General features: G+C 35.3%; 1 long non-coding RNA gene across 6 annotated transcripts in view; it reads left to right on the top strand.

The window, feature by feature from the left end:
* Nucleotides 1-24,832, top strand: part of LOC137488661 (uncharacterized) — a 331,464-nt gene that overhangs the window by 290,052 nt on the left and 16,580 nt on the right. For 3 of the 6 annotated variants that reach the window (XR_012395831.1, XR_012395830.1, XR_012395832.1), the window contains exon 4: nt 13,711-13,771. The exons of 1 other annotated variant lie outside the window; for it this stretch is intronic. This is a non-coding gene — a long non-coding RNA (uncharacterized lncRNA). Of the gene's footprint in view, nt 1-9,486; nt 9,553-13,710; nt 15,788-24,832 lie in introns of those variants that run through there. 2 more of the 6 variants (XR_012395835.1, XR_012395829.1) reach the window with 2 other exon arrangements.

The raw sequence follows: 24,832 nt of genomic DNA, 5'->3' as shown, positions 1-24,832 counted from the left end.
TTAAAAAAAAATAATAATAAATTAAAGAATAATACAAGCTAAAGAAAACTCGTTTAATATACTGTAAACAAACTTAAACTGTGACTCTGCTGGGATTTTACAAACATATCTCTGTTTTCTGGCATAAGCTGAGGTCTTTGGATATTTACAATGTCCCCTGCTGAAAAAAAAAAAGATTTGACTGGGGACTGAGTTGGCTGGTGTGTAGAGTAAAGCCTTTTTCTAAACCAGAGAGCAGGGTGTACAGAGGTGGTCAATAGGCCCCTGATCCTGGCCACTGGGATCAGGTGATCCTGGCCACTGATTATAAAATTACTGTGTATGTACTGTAGTAGGATAGATACAGGAGTTGAACATGATTATAAAGGTGAATAATTAATATTACTTGTATAAATAATTAGTGTAAGTATTAGTGTGATACATTTAAGAAGAGATAATCTTAAACATGTTTAAATATTCAATAATATTAAGCAAATTACTAAAATATGCATAAACTTAATTTGAAAAGCAGATGGTAAAACTAATCTAATACCTGCCTCTGTAACACAACAACTTTCTCTTTCAGTCTGAAAAAACATCTTCACACTTCGCTATGTAAACACTGATGCACCGTGTGATCTCCGTAGCACTCGTTGAAGCAAGCGGAGCTGCTAATCATCCGGTCCCCCTGATTTGGCTTTGGTCTGTGACTAGTTTTTCACTGTGTTGACGGTTGATGTGCGTTATGTTCGTTGTTCCGTTAGTTTGTCTTTTTGCAGTATTTGCACACAGTTTGTGTTTTGTCTGGCACACTTCACCTCTTGCTCGCTAATGTGCAGGTGAAGGGAATTTGCGCCTGTAAACATAGCGCCGCTTCTGTTCAAAATCACGATTCATTCAACATTTCTAACGGTTTGAATCGTTACATATTTGAATCGATTTTCAACGACTCACTGTGAATTGTTACATCCCTAGTTGCAATATATGCATTACCCCTTAGGTTTGTTAGCATTTAGCAATAAATAGACCCCATCCATACTGCAGTTAAAAGTTTGGGGTCTGTTATTTAAGGCGCTGATCAAACAGAAATGTTTATTTCAAATAAACACTGCTCCTTTGAACTTCATCAAAGACATCTGAAAGAAAAAACTTCATCATGATTTTTCATATATATATATATACATATATATATATATATATATATATATATATATATATATATATATATATATATATATATATATATAATAGCATATATATATTAAATAGCATATTTGTCAACATTGATAATAAAGGTAAATGTTTAGTGAGAACCAAATCAGCATATTAGAATGTTTTCTGAAGGATCACATGATAACAAAGACTGGTACAATAATAAAAATTCATCTTTGAGTTACAGGCATAAATACATTTTAAAATACACTAAAACAGAAATCATTTCTTTTAAATTGGAATAGATTATTTCTGTTTTTGCTGTATTTGTAATCAAATAAATGCAGCCTGCATAAGCATATAAGATTTTTTCTAAATAATAACTCAATCTTGCTGATCCAAACATTTGAACTAGAGTGTGTGTTGTAGTAATATTTACATTTTTCCATTATTCATTTGCAGCTCTAATCAAGCTGCAGCAGGTTTTTGTGTAGTCAAGCATCAGTATTCATCAGTCTAAGCATACATTACACAATTCACAATCAAACACTTTGCTAAATAAGCGCATGTTTCACTTCTGCAGAATGTAGGTCTATTAGCCTTATAAAGTTACTCCAACATTGCAAAAATCTATTATTTAAGATGTCAGCATTTAGCTTTTCAAAAAGACAGAAAACTATTTTCGTCCAACTGAAATTAAACCTTAAAACACACTCTCTGCGGACAGAGGAAAAGAAGCGCGCGGTGTCTTAAAAACAGCGCTTGCTGTGAAGGCTTTTGGCCAGCGTTATATCAGACACACTCTGGAATCCTTCAGCCTCACCATTCAGCACTCAAGCAATCAAAACACTATCTTGTGCAGTAAATTTTTACGTACTGTATATCTCTAAAAATACTGTTTTGCTTCCAAAGCGTTGCTGTTCCTGTTTCCTCTCCAGCAACATTTGTCAGTGGAATGAAGAGGTCACACTTACTAACCTTACAATTGTACCAGGATGTTAGCAGTAAAACTCAGCGAGTTAACACACTCCATGCTGTCCAATTTGCTTCAGCCGCAGTCCTTTATTTTTTAAAAGTGTTTTTGTATAAGCAGGCTGCTCATTATCTCCATCATTTAACACTAACCCCTGCTATTTCTCTCTTTTCATACTAAACAAGCAGCAAACTCTGTGAACTGCCTCATTTGAGCAGCTGTTTAATGGATGGATTGTTTAGGTGATGCGTTTGGGCTGTTGTTTTCTTAACTAGCTTAACCAACAACACTTCCTTGATTAGTGATGGAAGCATGACTGTTTTAATTAAGTAGACTAAGAAAGACATGTTGGGGTAGATAATTTAAAGAGAGCATGTCTTTCTTTCTTTCTTTCTTTCTTTATTAAAAGTTTTAAAGTAAGTCATAAAGGTAGGAACAACATAACTGAGTAAATTCTCTTTTTTTTAAAGATAAATATAAATTTGTAATATTTATATATATATATATATATATATATATATATATATATATATATATATATATATATATATATATATATATATATATATATATATATATATATATATATATATATAAACCATTGTGTACTGTTTAAATGTACTACTTTTTCAAAATGTTTATGTTTTTTCCCTGTTGACTTCTATAATAATGATATTTTTTTACTGCAAAGCCATGACACCATATAAACATGTATTTTTGATTGTTGGTGGTTTTACCTTTTGGGAACCATCAACCCTTTAGATAAGCCTGTGCAAAGAAGTCTGTATCTTTTATGGTACAATTGAAATAAAGGTACACAATTGTTCTCATTAAAATTTTATGATTTTTTTTATTTTACGAATAATTTCCATATTAAAACATATTGAATCATCATTTAAAAGTATATGTTTAAAGAAACTCAAAAACATGACTTTTTAAATTCTATTATACAGAACAACTGGTATGACAAAACTATTGTAAACTAAACATTTAAGGCATTTTTAATAAACATTAGGTAAAAATTTTCTGATAAATTCATTTTCATTATTTATATCCGCACCTTTTGGCGTTTGGTTTCCACTACACATGTGAGCTGGCAAAAGTCCTGCATTTACAATGTGCTGATGCAGACATTTTACTATTGTAAAACTAATCAAACATTGTGCATATCTCGTTACAATACTTTTGCATAACTCTATTTTTATTTTAAAATTTAATTAAATTAAATTAACCTTTAAGCATTATAAAGTTATTGTGTGAACATTGGAGAAAAAATAAGTTTTACAATGTAGGTGAGAGAATGTATTTCTGTAAATTTTTTTAATTTATGTTAAAGTATTTTTTATTCTTTATTGTAAATGGAAAAGGTGCATGTACACAAAAAAAAAGAACTTAAAAAAACATTGTTTAAAAATGTATTTGATGTTTTGTATATATAGTGACAATAAATTGACGCACTTTGGATAAAGCAAAACGCCTTTAAATAGTTCTTGAAGGAACACATTTGACACTGTTAAGGTTCAAAGTGTCTTGTCATTGTAGTGGTACTTTCATGGATCAGATTTGTACCTTTGATGGAGGTAAAAAATTGTATCTTCAGGTTTTAAAACCAAAGGTACATTTCTGTTTCCCATGGTACAAATCATGTCCTTAAAGGTACACATTGCAATGGTAAATTTGTTTCTTTGTCTTAAGGTACAAATCTGTTCCTTACAAAGGTACTGCCCCAGTGACAGGAGTTTGTACCTTCTTTGGTACAACATTGTACCATTTTTTTCTGAGAATGAACACAAACATGAAAATTCATCATTTGACCCTTTTAAAAAATCTACTGAAGCAAAGTTATACCTGAATTTTTCCAACACAAACCAGGCAAAAATGTTAGAATGTAAGTCATTTGAAATGACCTAATGCTCTTCCACATTTCCTGATGCCACAATTCAAACGTGCCCAATGCCAGTCTTCTTCCCTCCTTCGATTGGCACGGCATCAAATATCGTAGATTTGATGAAAGTTGCATGTTCGGTCTCTTGTCCAATGAAATATTTAATAGGAGAATCCTCTATTCTTTATTTCTTGTTTTTCCTTCCTATTCTTCACTCACGCCCATGGATATAGCTCTCGCATTACAGGATGGAAACATTGGTGGGGGTCTCTGAGGGCCTCATCACATCTCTCTCTTTGTCTTCACGTTGAATCTCAGCTCTAATCAATATTCTGCTGCCGTGGTCCTGGGGCTGGAATGAATACCCTGAGATCATTTCTTATGAGAGACCACAGGTGTCAGTTAAGCTTCTTCCGTCTCTCTCTCTGTCTATGCATATCTCAGCAGACGGCCTGTCCTATTTACCTGAAACTCCATATTTGCACACCGAAATTTTAAAGCAACAGGCTGTTTGCTTCATATCTCAGTGCGGTTTAATCTCTCTCTTTTTATTTCTAGACAGATCAATTCCCTTCACTTCAGCTTATTTTTTTCATAGTAGGCACAATATTCTTGCGTCACATTTTCAAAACTCTTTATGCAGCTCTTCTAACCAAATTTCAACTTAGTTAATTGCATATTTAGAATACATTAAACGTAGAAAATTTACTTCATATGTTTTATCAAATCAAGTAAATATTTTAAAACACTACAACAAACACTTTGTCATTCAAAAAAAAGTTACACTGTAAAAAAAAGTTATAACAAAAAGTCAAGACAACAATAAATGTCATGTTGCTTTACCTTATTTTAAAGGGCCTCCAGAATGCATCTGTTAAGCTTTATCTCAAAGTATTGACCTTATTCTAAAATGCGGAAGTGCGCCTGTTTTCGCGATTGTCTTAGAACTTCCGATTCAGTCGCCTATAGGAGAAATGACTAGGAATAATAAACGGCAGAAAATGGCCAAACTATTTGCTCAACAAACAAATGTTTGCATGACTACACAGACCAAGTAGCATAATATAATAAGAAAATATTAAATTGCAACATCAAGCAGCGTAACGAGAAGTTGTTAACGTCAAAAAATGAATGGAAGTGAATGTGACCGGAAGTCGCGAGACAAAAAGATTCAAATGGCAGCGCCCGCTCGACAGCTGAGAATAAGGTGAATACATCAGATTATTTATTATATAAGGTTGAATGTGCCCATTTTGGTGTCTAGTGCTGCATTCACACCAGACACTGAAGAAATGTCAAGCGCTAGTCATTTACATGTTAAGTCAATGTTACATGTTAATTCAAACATGCGAGTAGACATCCTAGGGCATGATATGCGCGAATGAGGTGGCGCAAATGATGTGGCGCGAGTTGAGCCTTTTGCGCGATTGATGTGCTTAGTGCACATATTGTGTGTTTCACGCGAATCACTTGAGTACAAAAATCTACACTTCAGTGGACATTCACGCCGCTTTAACCAATCAGGAGATTGCTCTTGTGGGAGCATGATTATGACGTAGCGCCGTTGTTGGTGTCCAGGGGAAAAAACCTCCTGCCGACACTGACAACAGTACATCAAACTGGTCTCGGCTCAGTCAGAAGCACCGCTGAAAGCTTCCACCATCCAGGTATAGTTTCTGGAGGAGTTTATGAGTGCACTTTAGAATGGATCTAGTGGACTCAGACACGGCTCCAAATGAATCGATGCTGTTTTTTAATCTTCCTAAAACACATAAACACAGCTATTCTCTCAATGAAATCCATGTTAGACATTTAGCAATGAAGCTAGAGTCACCTGGCAGACAGAAGCTCCGTACATGACGCAAATCCGCGTCTGTTGGGAAGTGATATTGACACTAGAATGAAGCGAGTAAACTTAAAATGTTTTCGCGTCTATTTACACGCGAATATCGCTATTAGCGCAATTAATCCATACATACTGCGTCTGATGTGAACACAGCATGACTAGAGTGAAGCTGTTTTGTAGCCTGTGGTTTTAAATCCAAATGAGCTGTTTCTCCCTGTCCACTACTCCGATCTGCATATCTGCTTGTCATTCGTTACGTCAGATAACCAGCTGTCAGTGATAGAGACAGGCACGGATAAAGCTGCGGTCACACCTGAGTTTGAGTTTGCGAAATTCTGTCGTACAGCTCTGCGTAAAGGGGCGGGAATAAACAAGATGATTAGACATTTAAAAAGCGAGCTATTGCTCAATGTTTTAAATTTCTGTCCAGAGATGTCATATTTTGTTCCTCGATTGGTCTCACGCAGTAAAGTGATGTGATTTCGCAGGTCAGAGTTCACCAAGCTTGAACTTTGCACCGAAGCAACCTGCAAAACTTGATGCATGACCCTGCGTTTCCGGTCTGACGCATTCGCGTGCGTATGAATGGAAGTCTATAGGAGAAAAAACCCAGTGTGACCGCAGCTTAAAGCTTAAATGACTTTGTGGTGGAGTCTATTCAAGCATTTCTGAAACAATGAGTCACACACAAATGCAGTTTTCAGTACACACATATGCGCATTTACTGACACCATGCAGCCGTGGTGATTATAGTAATTAAGAATTAGATAACAATTTTACTCTCTTTATTACAAACAAGCTCTGTTTTAAAAATGTGGTAAACTTATAGCTAATTATTAAGGAGAAGATGATCAGAGATTTGTTACATGTTTTAATCCTAGTTTCTTTGCAAAAAGCATTCTGTGGACATGTTATATTATGGAAACATTTCAAACAATTTGGTGTGTGGGGAAAACCACCCGAGTTTGGATTTTATTTTAACGTCAGTAAATAAAATAAAAAGACTTATTGTCTTTATATAAACCCAATATGACTGTGGACATGCTACACTGTACATATACACAGTTCTGTCCAAACAGCTTACAAAAGTTGATTTTCGTCATAGGTGCTCTTCAATACGTTAATCAGGTTTCAAATCCTTATTTTAATCATAGTATAAATATAGTATTATTGTATAAAGTTTAACTTTATATTTTAGTTTATTTGATTGATGTAAGTTAAGATGATTGGAAAAGTTCATTTGATTCAACTAAAACATTTAAGGCAGCAATTTTTTTACTTGCAATTGTGAGAATCACAGTGTAGCATTTCTAAAACAAAGTTGTATGTATTTTCATTATATTATAGTTTTCAAGGAGTGAAAATATAAAATCTACCAGAATAACATTGAAATATGATAATATATTCTTGGTGTGCACTAAACGTTTAGCTATTTTCTTTGTGTTACACAAACACTTAAATTTGTGGTTTGATGACGCTCCATAGGTGTAGACATTACAAAAGGTATATCACAAGTTACAACATTAAACAGGATGTCTGGTAACAGAACAAAAAGCTGAATTAACTACACAAAAACCTATAACCCTTTAACCTCACCAGAGGCCAGAACAATTAATATGAAAATATTTTAAACAAAAAGGGCGTTGTGTTTTAAACTAAGGTAAATTTTGAATGTCAAAAGGCACAGGGCATGTCCTCACAAACCACATTGATATTGTAATACCTAGGTCATCCCCATGTGATTATACAAATTCATGTCATTATACATTTCCTTGTAAACCACATAAACCAGTGTGTACACTTTTTTATTCTTCTTTTTTGTTTTTTACTCTTGGTATTACATTAATATATATTGGAAGTCTTGCCCAGTCACAGAAATCAGTTTAATTCTGCAGTGAAATATGCAATTGCTACGCTTGCAATTGTAAGACTTCAAATCAGAGTTTTTTCAGAGCATAAAAATCGTGAGACATAAAGTCATAATTGTGAGGTCACCTATAAACCCAAAGTTAACATAAAATATAATTACAATTCTGAAAATGTTTAGAATAACAGTAAGAGTTACAATCTTAGTATTGCCAGAGAAAAGTCAGAAATGAAAGATGAACAGTCACAATTACCATATTGATTTACTTTTAATGGCATGCCAAAATTAGGCTTTAATAATACTTAAAATGTGGTGTTACTGTGTCATTTTAGAAAACTCCTGCCTTGAACAGTTTTGTATTTGGTTTTAAACTTCAGTTCTGAAAAGATTAAGTCAGCTTGCAAATTACCTTGTAGGCGCATTGAGTTTTGGCAGTGGTTGTGTATAAGTGAGAAAAGAATTTCTGTTATTTAAAAGATGTAGTCACCGAATGTAGTTTGAGCCAAAACAATGATAAACCATCCACAGTTTAGCCCACGTTGACCACTTTTGTGCTCACAGTAGGAAAAGTTTTGTATCTGAAAAAGCGTTCAGAAATTGGTCCTAATGATTAAAAAAATAAATAGCATCCAAATCAACAGTAAAAATGGAGAGTACTCTTTCTCATGAGTGCACTGATTGACTTGCTAATGTGGCCAAAGGAAGGGCACCAGGCACGGCACAGCAGATGGAAAACGGAGGCAACAGGGGCCCCGCTGGGCCACAGAAATACAGGCACAAGGGCCATGGGGCCATGGAGGAGGGGAGACAGGGGATGTATGAGGACTCATAGCGACCCCAGGTTCAGGGTTCCTGCTGGCAGGCACTGCTTAAGACCGCAGGGGGTTAAGGTGGGAGTAGGACCTTGCCCCATACTGGAGATGAGTGTGATATTGCGACCAGCAGATCAATAGAAACCATGTTGAGAGAGAGGGAGGGCGCATGGCTACAGATGTGGCCTCTGGGTTTTTGTTATTCGGGATGGCCTGCTGGAGTTGTATAATATAATTGAGCAAAAGGGGTGCCGTTCTCACAGTCTGTTGAAACTAAATTAGTGGAAAGTGTTCCAAGCATTTTTTTCTCCTCACTAAACATTCATTATGTATGTATACTGAACATGTGCATTTTTAAACTCCAATAAGTCAGCGTTTTTGGGCCGAATGCAGAAATGCAAAGTTAAAATGTAGTAAACGGTTTCTTTTGCTCTAGAAAACATTCAGAGATTGGGAGAAACAAATTGCGATTGTAAACACACATCTTTTCTCCTGGAGGCCAGATCTGGAGCGCAGGCAAATTTCAGACAGCTTTACGGCTCAATTTGTGATAGGTTATTGCCTAATAAATATGTTTTACAGCGTTGTGTTTTTCAGTTTGGGACCGTTTGTATGTTGTGTAGCGTATTAATCTGTTCAAAGCGACAAGCCTTGTTGTAGTGTGTCCTGTGGGGTAATGACATGAAAACAAGGAAGGCTTTACTGGCCTTACACATAAAACGTTAATTCAGGTTTTTAATGGCTGAATCCCTGACCATGCTCACACATTTTCTCAAAGCTTTTTTTTTTTATCATTTCACAAAGAAATCATGACTCATTGATGAGTTCTTATTTTAATTTAAATAGTCTTATTTAATAAAATGCGTTACATTAATTAAAAGTGATCGTACAGATTGTTTATGACCTTGTGAATTTCATAAACAAAAATAATCTCAGTTTCCACACAAAATTATGCACCCTTTATTTTTTCAGATCATGTGAAGATCATAGGTGACCCTGGACCACAAAAATAGGGTCAAAATGTCTTCAATTGCACAGGTATATTTTTGGCAATGTATTTCCATGAAGGTTTTTTGTAAATGTCCTACCGTAAATTGATCAAAACTTAAGTTTTTGAATAGTATTATTGCTAAGAAGTTTGGACAACCTTAATGAAACATTTCTTTATATTTACATTCTTTGCATCCTCAGATTTCAGATTATCAAACAGTTGTTTCTTAGCCAAATATTCAACCTAGGTTCATTCTGATTACGTACCCCAATATACCGAGCAAAATACATCCCAGGAGCTGTTTTTTTTAGGGATGTCCAGATCTGATCTGGTGTAAATTGGGTCAGATCACGTAGTTTCAGACTCGATCGGAATCAGACATTACCTCCCGATCATTTTTATTTTATAACATATCAATAGTTATGCGGTTGCACAGAGTTAGACCACTTTTTGACTTGACCACACCAAAACAGCAACATGTGCAGCATGTTTGTTACAGAGACTATACAGAGGTTAAATGCCGGCAAAGTAGAACACGGAGGCAGCTTGAAGCGGAAAGCACGAGTATGTCTGCGGTCTGGAGGTATTATAAAGTTGATATCGACCACATTGTCACAGCAAACTGTGAGATATGTAAACTTGGGATTGCCTGCTGGGTGTTTTAAGTTGAGATGCTATTTAAATGTATTATAGAAGCATTGGATCTGGTTTCAGTATCGGTAGATTGGTAGACTCGGATTCAAGGGCAAAAAAACCTAATCGCGACATCCCTAGATTTTTTGCAGTATTTGTTTTTGCGAATCCACCAGAGGCCGCTGTGTACACTTTTTCAGATCTCAAATTTTTCTCGCGAGTGCCATTCGTGCCTGCTATTTTCAGTAAATCGAACAGAGGCCACTGTCGAGTGAGTTATTTACTGACTAACCAACTGACCGATAGCCACAACCTCCCCCTTTCCTAAATCTAACCGTTTTAAAATTGATTTTTCCCCAGATTTTTACCACTTTTTCAGAATTTACCACATTCTCAGCCTGTTACTTACTTGTTTATTTAATTTAAAAAAATGCCACATTATATATATATATATATATATATATATATATATATATATATATATATATATATATATATTTAATTTTTTTTTAATTCTGATTTTGTCATATCCGCTTTTTGGAACCATTCTTCACTAGACTCAAACCTTGTTGTCTTCGCTGTGCATCTTAAGTCTGCCAATGTACATGTCGAGCTACCGGACAAACTGGTAACAACAAAAAAGCTGTCCATACAGAGGTAAGCGATCAACTGGTAAGAAAAGAAACAGCATCACACCGCCCTGTAGTATTCGTTTTAAAGATGAAATACAGCCATACGTAGCTCTGGCTACATAATTTGCAATCTTCAGAAATGTGTATAGGGCTACGTTTTCAGAATAAGCCCATGTTGCAAATATTTTACTATGCTAACAATCTACACATTAATAGGAAGCTTATTTGTTTAGCTTTTGTATGATTTTCAGATTAAATTTTACACTTACCACAGGTTTTGTTACCCAGGGTCACATATTCTGTGTATGTATGTTTATATGTATACATTATTTGAACATTTGATTTGATAATAATTGATATATTTATGAACAAAACAAAATGTAAAGCTGAATCTCTTTTGATGAACGGTTCAAAAACATTAACTTAATAGATAGCCTGAACCAAAGCGTACTTAGATATCTAAGTGCTGGAAAGTGTCTTTTAAAATGAAATATTTTCAAAGGAGAAGCTACAGAAGCTTTTGTTTTAAATTGCACATTTATTTTATCCCCCTTCCTCGCTCTCCTGCCCGGCTTTGATAAAACACAGGCTTGATTCACTCAGCATTTGATGGAGAAAAATCACCTACTTCAAATTCCCCCTTCCACAATCAATTCAGCCCCAGATGTGGGTTGACCCCTGTGCCTCCGCTTGCACCCAGATCTGAAATGAAGGCCACACTGAACAAATACATGTGCATTAAACGCATCCCCACGGTCTCTGAAGACCTCAACCTGATCATTTCCTTTCCATCTGCCCTTTCTGCTTTAAACCGCTCTACGGCGGTTCTGCTCTTCCACAGCAGATCAGCCATCAATGAAGTCAGAGACCATATACTGTTTAATTGACCTTGTCTTTAATAGGCCTTAGCTATGGGTTTTCTTGCTTTCTAATGGAAAGTCCTGTAGCGTTGTTTTAATGGCTCTGGTGGCCGTAAGTCACACCAGAAACAGCACTGCCATAAAAGCTGGGGCTAAAACCTTGCAAATTGAGCATCATTTTTCTCAAAACAAACCCTATTTTCAGGCTCCGGCTTGTCAATAACCTTGTGACAGGCATTAAAATTTGTTGACCTTCCGAATTGGTGAGCCGGCCATAATTTATTTGCATTACAGTGGCTGTCGGGACGCTGCTCGTGTTTGATCTGTCTGCCACACGGTAAAGAATGGGTCATTCACATACAAGGCTGTCATGATTCCTGTGGGCCTTAAGGTGAAAAAAATGGAAGGGGGGAAAAGGAAAATCTAGGGATAGGCTATAAATTTTCAGTACGACAGCTTAGTTTGTATGAACTTGGCATTGATTAATCAAAATCTCCTGAGGCTGCTCCATAACTCAGGGATGCAGTTGTGCAGAGAGGATCAGGCTGTTACATGACCATCACTGCTCTCCGGCCCTACTAAAAAGCCGTGTCTTAGTCCAAAAACACAACTCTGGAATTGTGCGTTCTTGTAAAATTTGCAAGGTTTTATAGATATTTAACTTTGAACTTTGGGTTTGGCTTTAAGATCAAAGAATTCACCGCAACATCAAAGACGATCTTAGATTGTGCTTTGAAACTGTTTATACTGTGATTTATACATGTGTGTTTATACATTATATAATGCTATTTTTCTTCTGGTTTATTTGACTCCAGGGTAAAATAACATTTTTAATAAATAATAATACAATTTTCAAAAAAGTATGTGTTATATGATAATCTTCACTGTAGGTATATTTATACCTACTTTTTTTTGCAAGAAGTGAAGGGTGAGTAAATAATAACAAAATTGAAAATTTTGTGTGAACTATCTACTACTTCATCAACAACCGATGACATGTCACAAGACCTCAAGCTGCATGTTGAGAAATTATTTATATACCTTTTTTTTATATATCCTTTATTAGAAAGACAGGTAAGATAAAAAACAAACAAAGAACAATACAAAGAACAAACATTGTTTGCATTTTTCTTTTTTTATGCTTGAGTTCAAACTAGAACTAACCAACATTAAAATTTTATTTTTCCACTTTAACTTTCAATTTTAAAAGTTTCTTCCACACCCAGGGTCATTCTGATTACATACCCCTATATACCTTTTTGCAGAGCAAAAAGGTCCCAGGAGCTACGTTTTTTTTCTCTGTTTTTTGTTTTCCACCAGAGGCCGCTGTTTACACTCCTTGAGATTTAAATTTCTCCCGTGAGTACCCTTCATGCCTGATTTTCTCGTATAAATCTACCAGAGGGCCCTTTCGACTGACTGACTGACTGATTGATTGATCCACCACCCTCCTTCCCTAAATCTAACCGATAGTGTTTTAAAAAGCACCGACTGACTTAAGTCTATTGACGCATGGGGTAAGCTACTGGACAAACTGGTAACAGCAGGTAAGCCGTCTGTAAGCGGTCAGCTGTAGGCGAGAAAAGGAACAGCATCATACCGCCCATAACATTCATTTTAAAAATAAAATGCAGCCATACATACTTCTGGCCACTTTATAAATGGAGTGGGAAAAACTGCAAGTAAAAAAAAGTTTTATGTTCTTAAACAAGAGTTTATGTTTTTTTATGATTACTAAGTTTTTAAAAAGGACATTTTAAATGTAGAGCTTTATTAGTGGATAGATGCTTAGCGCAACAATATGGCTATAGCCCATATTTTATTACTTGCTCTTATGTCCTGAAACACTTAATGTTTTCCTTTACTTAAGATAACCGAATAATATGCAACATCCTTAAATTATTCTCTTAAATGAAGGGGAATTACCTATTACGTGTCATATAGCCTATAGAAAAATGAATATAGGTCTCTCTGGAGCATTTGGGCTGAATGTTTGACAGCGTCTATCAAAACAAGGATGTTATAAAATACATTTTATACCGGGTTAATACCTGAAATTTTCTATGGTTTTATGTTATAGGTTGAGCACTGGGTCATCCCTCTGTTAGTGGCGAGACCACTATGATGCCAACAGTCGATCGGTGAGTAAACAAACATAATGAGTGGAAATACATTGGCCTGTGCGTATAGACATATAATGTGATGCTTTACAGTAACGTGTCATTTGTTTGTTTTGGTTGTCTTAATTTTAATCATTTCGAGATGATGCGATAGTATGCTTTATCTGACTGATTCCCACTGAACTGAGCGGGTTGTGTGACGTTTGATTCGGGGGACGTTCTGGGGGTGGGGTTTTGGTGATGCGCTGTGAGCTACTAGCCCGACAGTGGAAACGCGACATGAGTTCGACCTCACAGCTCATGCTCCCGGGCTATTGACATGGCCTGCCCGATAAAAGCCCTGGCTCACACTGGCCCGACAGTGGAAATGCAGCTATTGACAAAAGGAATCAAACTCATCTAAGCCTCAGCTACTATTAGAATGTCTAAGGGTCAAAGTAGACATTATTTGTGAGAAGCCAATGAACACCAAAAGCTCATATTATGCAAATTGGTTACAAACCTCTGTAGGTTTGTGCAGGAAATAAGACTGGAATTACTGACGACTCGTTTTAGGCAGTTTGAAATTAGTTCTTTTAGTCTTTCGGGAGACAGTATTTATTATGCACTTTGATCTGTTTAAAGATGCAGATTTTTGACATTCAAAAACAGCTACATAGCACACTAGATGAAAAACAGTCTCCAAAAAGTATAATCGGAGCACTTTAATAATATTAATAAGCCTGTTTCTTCATGTCTGGAGGAATGATCTTGTTTTGTTTCTTTCAGTCTTAACCTGTTACAAAAGCAAACACATCTTTAAGAGTTTAAAATTGAGCAGCCAGCTGTTGAGGCTCACATAAAATCCTTTCCAGGCAAAAAGTGTCGTGCCTTACAGCAAAACAACCAAAGCTATTTTTGTTTATTTTGGGTGGGAAACATCATAACATTTATCCAGCATCTACCCACTTGAGGGCTCTTATCCAGCTTGTTTAACAGCCTCATGGAGACCATAGATGGCAAATATTTGTCTCCATTGTCCTTATGTGCATTTGCCTGATGAACGGGGCGTCCTGTCTATAATTGGAGGCACCCCATCCTGCTCCATGTCTGTCTGTCTGCCAGGTCGAAGGTCACTGCTTATAATTATAGTCTAGAGGTCAGGGGTCAGCATAGGCTAAGCTGAAGACTAGATCCTTCTCAGGCTCACAACGTCTACTGAAGGCCAGTGTATAGACTAGAGAAGCATGGATATGGTTGCTAGTGGTGGTCAAATGTTTTAAATATTTAAAGAAATCTCCTTAATTAAAGTTATAACTTACTATAAACTAGTGTGCTCAAAATAATTGCTTCTAGAAGTTATATAAGCATTCAAAACTTTCAGTGTGTCACTTACGGATCAGTGATTTTGATGACATCACTCTTCACAGCAATTTATGTTCAGATCTTCTGACCAATCAAATGTTCCCTAGAATCTGAAGTGCCTGGCCCCTACAAGACCACAATGAATACAATAATGTAAATGAGGCTGATGTCTTTCCATTATTACTTGATAGATTCATTCAACATATGCTCATTCTTAATATGTAGACTTATATACATTTCTGGAGATCGTGAATTATGTATGAATTAAGTACATATGGCTGCATTTCGTCTTTAAAACAAACGCTACAAGGCGGTATGACGCTGTTCCATTTTGTGCTTACCAGCCCATCCCTTACCTCCGTAGGAATGGCTTTCCCGCTGTCACCAGTTTGTCCAGTTAGCTTGCCATGTGTATCGGCGGACTTGAGACGGCTGACTGGAAGTGCGATATGCAAATTTTTGTATGACACTGTATAAATATATATTTACAGTACTCTGAAACTTGGGTTTAGGGTTGGGGTGGAGTAGACGTTAAAAAAACAATTTATTGGTTAATTTAATAGATAGCATAAATATTATTTGTAAACTTCCGGCCGCAACCAGATCAGATCTAGCAACAACCCGCAGAAAGAAGTTGATCATGACGATGGGGTTCGAGTCCAGTGAAGAATGATTGCAGAAAGCAAATGAGACAAAAACAAAAGGCAAAAAAAAAAAAAAGTAAATAACAGGGTGAGAATGTGGTAAAATCTGAAAATGTTGTAAAAATGAGGCAAGGGCTTTTCTTTTTCTGGATTGCTTTTTTAACTGTCAGTTGGGTTTAGGGAAACAGGCTTTTGAAAACACTATTAGTTGAGTTTAGGAAAAGGGTGGTTTAGTTGATCCGTCAGTCAGTCAGTCAATCATTCAGTCAGTCAACAGCGGCCTCTGGTGGATTTACGCAGGAACAGCAGGCGCGAATGGCATTCGTGTGAGAAATTTGAGATCTCAAAAAGCATACACAGCGGCCTGCGGTGGATTCGCAAAAACAAAAACTGCAAAAAAAAGCGTGGCTCCTGGGGCATTTTTACGCTCTCCAGAAATTTGTATAGTGGTGCGTTTTTAGAATGAGCTTGGGTTGGATTCATTGAAACATGTTGTGAACATTGATAACTATTATGCCATTACTGACCAGCCATGATGTCTATCATACTCCTGTACCATTGGTACAATTTTTGATTTAACTTTACCAGAACATTTTCCCTTTAGTTTATTAGAATAATCATTTTATGATACTGTATATTATAGTTATTGTATGTATCAATTTGCTATTAGTTTTATTATTGATTTTATTACTTAAAACATACAAATATATAGCAATAAAAATGGTAATAGCATTTGACAATATTAAAACTGTTTAAATAAATAAAACATCTGTGCAGCATTGATGTTCAAAAGAGACTTATTTCTGAATCAATTAACATCTGGTAACACTTTCTATGAAGCTCATGCTTATCATGAATTATAACTTTGTTTATTACTTGTAATCATAAATAAGACACAACAAACCTTTATTCTGTATTATAATGACAGTTATAGCTACATTTATAATAGTGATGCATTTCATTTTTCGATGCATATGCTTATAACCTATTATATATGCTTTATACGTATTAATTAGTCAGTCATGATTAAATTCATAAAGATGCAGTCTGCAATGATAAAACAATGTTATATGCTTACAGACTCCTTAGTAAGTTAACAGATTTATTTCTTTCAAATAAATCGGTGTGTTTTTTACTGTTGATAAGAACCCTATGCCTCATAAACAGTGTTGGGGGTAAGGCATTAATTTAAAAAGTTAAATAATAATATTTTAGTTACTTTTTAAAAAAATGTTACTCAAATTTTTAGATCAATTAAGACGCTTTTAAAAATAGTTTGTTGAATTTAAATTAGTGTAATCATGTTGAATTACACTCAATGACTCAATAAGAAAATGAGTTCCCCACTAGAACAGAAAAAAACAAGAAAACATAGCCTTACATTTCTGTGATAGAAGTATTCTCATTATTTTGAACACCTGGAAGAAAAGAGGATAGTCTCAATAGACAGTGATTTTACTGAACTAATAAGACAAAAATACAAAAGTAGCAACCACAATGTTTATTAATCTGCATATATGTTACGTACATTGTTAGAAAGTTTTCAAAACATTATTATTATTATTTTTTAATTATTTTTATTTTTTTAGGTAAATGGAGGTGTAGGTCATACAGTGTCATAAAATGCAGAGCTCCTCTATTTACAAAAAAGAAAAATGCCCTGCAAGTTGTGAAAGAGATCAAACCTCAGGCAGGTATGAAAAAGTAACTCAAAAATAACATCATGCATTACTTTCCATATGAAGTAACTAATGCAACTAGTTTTTGGAGATTAACTCAATATTGTTATCTATTACTTTCAAAACCAACTTTCCACAACACTGCTTATAAAAACTTACTGTTAGTCATAATACAGTTACTATGCTTTATAAATGCATCAGTTACATGTGTCATCCTTTATTATAACCTCATTATAATGCTTTAATGATATAGTTATAATTCATCATAAGCATACACTTCATAGAAAGCGTTCCTAAAAATCCTAATAATTCTTGATGAAACTTATTATTTTCAGTAAAATATCCTTATGACTATGTAAAAATTTAAAAATAACCAATTAAACTGATAAAAAATCTCTCAGAGAACTGTCTTTATCAAATAAACAAATGCAGCCATTTCAGGCTGTATTGATTACATCTAATATGGGTCATGTTGCAATTGCAAGGTGAGAAGACGAGGCTGATTTGCTCCACATGTTTCTTATCAATGCTCCCACAATAGAACTTGGCACTATGAGTTAGAGATCCTGGTGCGGGTCTCGCAAACAGCTTTCTTTAGTTGTTCTTTTGTTTATGCAGCTGGATCTTAACTGCCAGATCACTGTGATTATTATCATTAACATTACTTACCTTCAGCTCTTATCCTCAACCCAGAGCCATGTGCTCCACCAGGACAGCGTGTACTTCTTAGGTCAGATATCCTAACCCAGACAAGGTGGTCCAGACATTTGGCCTTTGGATGTTCCTTTGCTAACAGTTATTTCTCCTTCTGATAAACAACATCAAGATCACACTTCTACTGCTGTAGCAGGTTTAAATAATCTCATTTCACTCATTGTCATTTCTTATTAGATTTACCCCTTTATTTATGTTACAATTCCTGCTTTTTATATATTGTGATAAATATGTTTATTATATGCAGAGTCTATTTGATTTCTATGATCTTGTGAGAACAAAATGTTGTGAAAGCTGCTGAGATATGTCAGTCATGTTTGCCCATGACCTTTTAATGATGTCAATACATTATCACTCTTATCAACTAAAAGCATTTTGATTTCTGGAAGTAGGAGAACGTTCATTCAGGTCAGGGCAAATGGCTTATATTCATATACATATACATATACAGTGCTCAGCATAACTAAATACACTCCATTTTAAAAATTTATATTTATATTCATTTCTCAGTGAATCTAGGCAATGTATTTTGGTACATTTAAACAAAAAAATCTTAAACAGATATATTTATTAAAATAATATCTAGTTAAATTATTGCAAATAAATACAATCTCTTGATTTTTCCTTTTTTTAAAAATATGTGTTTAGTGTTTTTCTATTATATATAAATTTGGGTATACTAGTTTTTGGACCGTTATTATATGTTATTTTGTTAGATAAGCTTTAGATTTGGCTTCAGCACTGACTTATCTAATGCATATGCACAAATATAATATTGTATAGCTTCCTATTAAATATATGAATTTAAAAGATAGATTTGTGAGGGGTCTACTCATATATGCTGAGCACTGTACACACACACACACACACACACACACACACACATATATATATATATATATATATATATATATATATATATATATATATATATATATATATATATATATATATATATATGTGTGTGTGTGTGTGTGTGTGTGTGTGTGTGTGTGTGTGTGTTTTTTTTTCGTTCATTTATTGTATTGTCGGCTTAGTCCCTTTGTAGTCTGGGGTTGCCACAGTGGAATGAACCGGCAACTTATCCTGCATGTTTTTTACGCAACGGATGCCCTTCCCATCTCTGTGAAACATCCACCCACACACACACATACACTCATACACTACGGACACTTTAGCCTATCCAATTCACCTGTACCACATGTCTTTGGACTGTGGGGGAAACTGGAGCACCAGTTTACATACATACATACATACAGTTGAAGTCAGAACTATTACCCACCCCCACCCCCCACCCCCTTGAATTTGTTTCATTTAATAGAGCAAGGAATTATCAGTATATCTGATAATATTTTTTCTTCTGGAGAAAGTCTTATTTGTTTTATTTTGGCTAGATTAAAAGCAGATTTAAATTTGTAAACACCATTTTAAGGTCAAAATGATTAGCTCCTTTAAGCTATATATTTTTTTTTCGAAAATCTACAGAACAAACTATTGTTATACAATAGCTTGCCTAATTACCCTATCCTGCCTAGTTAAGCCAATTAACCTAGTTAAGCCTTTAAATGTCACTTTAAGCTGTATAGAAGTGTCTTGAAAAATATCTAGTGAAATATTATTTACTTTCATCATGACAAAGATCAAATAAATAGGTTATTACAAATTTATTAAAATTATTTGATTTATTAAAACTATTATGTTTAAAACTTTGTTGATAAAATCTGCTCAGATTTTGGGGAAAAATAAATAGGGGGCCTAGTAATTCAGGGGGGCTAATAATTCTGACTTTAACTGTAGATTTACATATACATATAATCATAGACATGCATATATACATATATATTAATATATATGTTTTTTATAAACAAATGATAAAGTGGGATCAAAAATGTAAATAAAAAATAAATGATAAGAATTAGCACAAAATATCAGGACAATATTCCAAGTTTTTTTTTACCTTATATCAGGAAAAAATATGTGTGTGTGCGTATTTATGCGTATAATGTATACTTCTGCGCAGTATCTAAAAAATCCTGCGCAGAATTAGCAAAAAATGTCCACAGATTCTGTCTGGCCCTACTTATAACTTAATAAACCCCCAGATAAAGATTCAAACTTCACTGACACCTTTTTTCTGCTTAAACCATAGATTACTGAAATGATTATCTGCTCACTTCTACTGAGCTATTTTCTTATTTATAAAATAAGTCTTGCTTGCCACATGTTGCTTAGAGTATGGGTCACATGATGACACAGTTCACATGATAATAGACTCAAAATGGTTTCCAGAAGTCCATGTTATAGCTGTATGCTGCATGTACAATCATCATGAAAACCACAGCCCAACAAGAGCAACACAATTGAAAACAAGCAAAAAACAAGACTGAAAATAACACAAAAGAAAGAAAAAGGCTTGCAAATGAAGAGTGTGTGATCAGGTTTGTGTTACAGCATATAAATGAACAGCTCTCACTAATGAGATCTTTTTTTCTCCTTTTCATCATTCCCCACTTCAATCATCTTAGGGTCATTGGCAGTCAAAACGACAATAACTGGACTGATTATGGCACTCGGACAGCAGGAGAACTCTTAACTTAAAAGTAATCATAGCTACATTTGGCTTTTTTCTTTCATTCACTTGTAGAATACCTGAAAGCTGTTAAAATACATTTCTCTAGAGGCGAGCAAGCTATTAGTATGTCAAGTGTAAACACTGCGGTTCTGCGGTGCTAGCAAAACATTATTCGTTATTCCACCGATCATTATTTTTCTTGCCATTATCTCCACCGCAGTCGCGCTTTTCCTCTCCATATTCTCTTTTCAATCTAAACATTGAACGCTCCCGTTCATCCAAGTCATCGCTCATTTAGTAAGGGGTCTTTTATGACCTCGTCAGGATTTTGTGGTTTTATGTGAACATGTCCTGATGGAGGGAAGCCTGGAATTGTTGCTAAGGAACAGGTCTTTGATTAGCAGAGCACCGACAAGTCTTTCGTGATGGGACATTTCATTAATTGACAGCTTCCTGCCCTCGGGGTCTCAACATCACCTACTGTAGAACTTTCCTGGTAAAGGTGGCTACCAGGTTAGGAGAGAATTAGAAGGGGTGTGTGTGTGTGTGTGTGTGTGTGTGTGTGTGTGTGTGTGTGTGTGAGTGTTCAGCTAAGCTGTCTGAAACTTATTTGTGGCAACAAATACACAGAATTTATATATATATTTATTTTATCCATTGCCCCGAGTGAACCACCACTGCCAGTTTAACCTCTTTCGGCTCCATTACCCAGACTGCCATCCAAACAGCCTTCTTCAGCTAATAAGATTTTTTGGATTCACTTGAATGTCAGTGGAAGGTGCAGTAGAGTTAGCGACTGGAATAGAAAAAATGATTGAATATTCCAGTTGCATTCACATTTGAAACAAATGTGTCGAGTTCTTTAGCGGTCACATTCTATAACAAAGTTGTGGAGTTTACTTGGGTTAGGAGAAGGTCAGCGCCGCTGCTCGTTTATCATGTGTTCATAGAAGGCTAACAGCCAACATCATTAATAACTCCCAATCAAATCTGATATCAATTTTGACTACTATATTAGGCAGCAATGGAGTAGAGGAACTGTAACGTCACTTTTTCCTCAGCTGTTAGCGTTACACTGATTTCCCTGATGAAATCCCTTTAGGAGTTTCCCGTAGGCTTTTCAACTACCATGAATAGTAAGTTCAATATAATTATAATATAATTATTTAAATATAATTAAGTAATAAATATATTTAATAAATATTAATGAATAATTAAGTTAAATATAATTTTTCCATCAAGTTAATCTTCAGAAAATAATGCAACTTTTGTGACTTTTAAATCCTAAATACATGTGCAAGCATTAACAACTTTTGAAATACTAAGAGATTGAAGGAATCGTGAGGGGAGTGTAACTCGTGAAAGTATCTTAAGGTTGAATTAATTTTTTTTATTATTGAGTTAATTGAAATCCCTTTTAAAACCCCATTGATTTTGAGATGATGGAAATGGAAGTGTTAAAATGTTAACTTGCTTTTGGTTTTTGCGTAAAAATCAATGTCATAGTTCCTCTACTTTATAAAGCCCTTTAAGTTAAACACCAGTTAGTTAAAAGGGGCTTTCGAACCAAATAACTAACCTACAACTCTAGTTCCATGTTTCTCCCTTGACCATTTTCCTCATTGTATTTGCACTGCAACACAATGAATTCTGAAGCGGTGTAACATGTAATTTGTGCTCATTTGTTTGAAATTCTATTTAATGTGTTTTTTTTTTTTTTTTGCATCAGTAGTGGCATTGTAATGATGTTCAATAAATAAAAAGGAAGAAAGCTCTATTAGAATGCACGACGTACTGTCTGAATTGGTGGAAGAATGCAGAGAAACAAAACCAAACATCGTTCAGTAGCAGTGTTTTTTTATGATTTAACTTGTTTTTGTTTTTAATGGAAATAGAACCAGTCTTTGTGGTAAGGCTGTCAACTGCAAATCATGGAGGGCTGGATCCAGGGGTTTGAGTCAGTGAAGAGCACTGATAGAGGGCAACCCGGTGGGACTGCAGCACAGCAGTGAGATATGATATGAGCCTAGCAAGTGATTTCAAACAGGGCAGCAGGGCAAACGGCCCCTATTTCTGTGCCTGCTATGTTTGAGGAGCAATTTTTCATTTGACCCACATAAGAAAGCAATTTGTTGCAATGCTATCAAACTTACACAGCATGCTTTTGATGGTCTATATTAAATAACCTGTCCATCTGTGTTTGATATGTTGCTCTGTGCTTTGCTCCCTCTGTGGGGATTTTGTTAAGTCAAATCAAATCAGAATCATGCCTGAAGTAAGACTATTGTGCATGTTCTGCGATTGTTAATTGAGCTTCAAAAACTGTACAGAATATATGTTGTAAGATACTTCAAAAAAGTAATGAATTACTAATTCTTTAATATTATTTAATACATATTTAAATCACTCTTTACAGTCTAAACAGAAACTTAGTTACTCAGTAAGTAATTTAATAACTGGACTAAAAATCCCCTAAATCTCAATAAATAAACAACATAAATTAAACTGTTTGATTAATAAATATTAGAAATTTGAGACAAACAAGATTATTTTTGTTAAAAAAAAAATACATTTAAATTTTATGAAATATATGTAGCAAAACACAAAAAGATTTAAATGAATCCCACCATATTTCATACAAACCATATTGGCAAATATTTCATTGTTTCTAAAGCATGTGCAACTGTCAGACATATAAAACATTCTGTAGTTTGATTTATGCATAACATTTTACCTATATAGAATTACCAGCATAGGCTCATTCTGGAAACGTAGCCCTATATATGTTTCTAGAGAATGGGAATTATGTAGCCAGAGCTACATATGGCTGCATTTAATTTTTAAAATAAAAGCTACTTGCCGGTATGATGACGTTCCTTTTCGCGCTTAACAGCTGACCGCTTACCTCTGTATGGACGGCAGCTTGCTAAGGAACGGTTCAAGAAAGCAGGTAAGACAAAAACTGAATCCAACAAATAAAATAAACAAGTAAATAACAGGGTAAGAATGTGGTAAAATCTGAAAACGTTCTAAAAATTAGACGAGGGCTTTTCTTTTTCTGGATTGCTTCTGAAAATTATTGGTTTGGTTTAGGGAAGTGTGTGGGCGGGTTAATCAACAAAATTGGGTTTAAGCGAAGGAGGCGGTTGGGTCAGTCGATCGGTCATTGAAAAAAAGTCAGTCAAAAAAACAGTCGACAGCGGCCTTTGGTCGGTTTATGTGAAATGAGCAGGCATAATTGGCTCTCGCTACAGAAATTTGAGATCTCAAAGTGCATACACAGCGGCCTCTGATAAATTAACAAAAACAAAAACTGCAAAAAAAAAAAAAAAAAAACTTAGCTCCTGGGACGTATTTGGTGCTCTACAGAAATGTATATAGTGGTACATTTTCAGAATGAGCCTGGGTTGACAATTACTCTGCTCTGAATTGATCTCTTATATTCTCATAAACACATTTCTCAATGTTTTTTTAAGCATACGCAGTTGTCTTCATAATAGATAATTGTTCTGCTTTTGATCAAAAATACAGTTCTGTGAAATATATGTAATGCTGTATCTCTGAATTGATTTGCAGCCATATCACCCTGCAGCCCAAGACTGGTTACTCACTAAAGCTAAGCAGGGCTGAGCCTGGTTTATAGCCGGCCCCTTGGAAAACCTAGTTTGCTGTTTAAGGAGATGTTAGTGAGGCCAACCGGGGGTGCTTATCTGGGGGTGTCTGTGTAGGTCCTAATGCCCCAGTATAGTGATGAGAACACTGTACGGTCAGTGTGGACCATCTTTCGGATGTGATGTTAAACTGAGGTCCTGACTCTCTGTTATCATTAAAGATCCCATGGCACTTCTTGTAAAAAGCAGTGGTGAAACCCCAGTGTCCTGGCCAAATTCCCACTATTGACCCTTACCCATCATGGCCTCCCATTCATCCCCATCTACTGAATTGGTTCTATCACTATCTGTCCACTCCACCTATAGCTGGTGTGTGGTGAGCGCACTGGTGCCAATGTTCTCTGGCTGCCATCACATCATCCAAGTGGACGCTGCACACTGATCTGTGATGTGAAGACCCCCTTGTGATTGTGAAGAGCTGTGGGTGCATAGCCATGCATAAATGCACATTACTTACT

This window comes from Danio rerio, chromosome 20 (genome assembly GCF_049306965.1).
Source record: "Danio rerio strain Tuebingen ecotype United States chromosome 20, GRCz12tu, whole genome shotgun sequence".
Lineage (NCBI taxonomy): Eukaryota > Metazoa > Chordata > Actinopteri > Cypriniformes > Danionidae > Danio > Danio rerio.
This window is presented reverse-complemented; position numbering and strand designations above follow the sequence as displayed.